This window comes from Arachis ipaensis, chromosome B1 (genome assembly GCF_059453495.1).
Source record: "Arachis ipaensis isolate K30076 ecotype BB chromosome B1, ASM5945349v1, whole genome shotgun sequence".
Taxonomy (NCBI): Eukaryota; Viridiplantae; Streptophyta; class Magnoliopsida; order Fabales; family Fabaceae; genus Arachis; species Arachis ipaensis.
In genome coordinates, this window is record NC_142436.1 from 131,934,077 (window position 1) to 131,935,785 (window position 1,709).

The 1,709-nt window shown below is 40.7% G+C and overlaps 1 non-coding gene across 1 annotated transcript; it reads right to left on the bottom strand.

Moving 5' to 3' along the window:
- Positions 1–370: 370 nt before the first annotated feature.
- LOC148578405 (small nucleolar RNA R71) lies at positions 371–474 on the bottom strand. The gene has a single exon (XR_015904203.1). It is a non-coding gene; the product is annotated as a small nucleolar RNA R71 (small nucleolar RNA).
- Between the last annotated feature and the right edge of the window lie 1,235 nt (positions 475–1,709).

Sequence of the window (1,709 nt, forward strand, 5' to 3'; positions counted from 1 at the left end):
AAGGAAGATGCTTGGTGACTTTATTGCACCATCTTCTGACTTCTGTGGAAGGAACATCTCAATTCCTGCAATTGGAGCAAACAACTTTGAGCTTAAGCCTCAATTAGTTTCTCTAATGCAGCAGAATTGCAAGTTTCATGGACTTTCATTGGAAGATCCTCATCAGTTCTTAGCTGAATTCTTGCAAATCTGTGACACTGTTAAGACCAATGGGGTTAATCCTGAGGTCTATAGACTTATGCTTTTTCCCTTTCCTGTAAGAGACAGAGCTAGGATATGGTTGGACTCACAACCTAAAGAGAGCCTGAACTCTTGGGAAAAGTTGGTCAATGCCTTCTTGGCCAAATTCTTTCCCCCTTAAAACTTGAGTAAGCTTAGAGTGGAAGTCCAAACCTTCAGACAGAAGGAAGGTGAATTCCTCTATGAAGCTTGGGAAAGATACAAGCAATTGATCAGAAGGTGTCCTTCTGACATGTTTTCAGAATAGAGCATCTTATGTATATTCTATGATGGTCTGTCTGAATTGTCCAAGATGTCATTGGACCACTCTGCTGGAGGATCCCTTCATCTGAAGAAGATACCTGCAGAAGCCCAGGAACTCATTGAAATGGTTGTAAATAACCAGTTCATGTACACTTCTGAAAGAAATCATGTGAATAATGGGACAACTCAGAAGAAAGGAGTTCTTGAGATTGATACTCTTAATGCCATATTGGCTCAGAACAAAATATTAACTCAGCAAGTCAATATGATTTCTCAGAGTTTGACTGGAATGCAAGCTGCATCCTACAGTACTAAAGAAGCTTCCTCTGAAGAAGAAGCCTATGACCTTGAGAATCCTGGAATGAAGAGGTGAATTACATGGGAGAATCCTATGGAAATACCTATAATCCTTCATGGAGGAATCATCCTAGTTTCTCATGGAAGGATCAACAGAAGCCTCAACAAGGCTTCAATAATAATAATAATGGTGGAAGAAATAGGTTTGGCAATAGCAAACCTTTTCCATCATCTACTGAGCAACAGACAGAGAATTCTAAGCAGAGACTCTCTGACTTAGCAACCATAGTCTCTGATCTAACTAAGACCACTCAAAGTTTCATGACTGAAACAAGGTCCTCCATTAGAAATTTGGAGGCACAAGTGGGTCAGCTGAGTAAAAGAGTTACTGAAATCCCTCCTAGTACTCTCCCAAGCAATACAGAAGAGAATCCAAAGAGAGAGTGCAAGGCCATCAATATACCCCACACGGCCGAACCTGGAGATAGTCAAAAGGCAGTGATTTTCAGTGAGGAAGACCTCAATGGACGTCCACTAGCCACTAAGGAGTTCCCTAATGAGGAACCAAAGGAATCTGAGGCTCATACAGAGACCATAGAGATTCCACTGAACTTACTGTTGCCATTTTTGAGCTCTGATAAGTATTCTTCCTCTAAAGAGGATGAAGATATTATTGAAGAGAAAGTTGCTTAATATCTAGGAGCAATCATAAAGCTGAATGCCAAGTTATTTGGTAATGAAACTTGGGAGGATGAACCTCCATTGCTCATCAATGAACTGAATTCTTTGGTTCAACTGAAATTACCTTAGAAGAAACCGGATCCCGGAAAGTTCTTAATCCCTTGTACCATAGGCACCATGACCTTTAAGAAGGCTCTGTGTGACCTGGGATCAGGAATAAACCTCATACCACTCTCTGTAATGGAAAA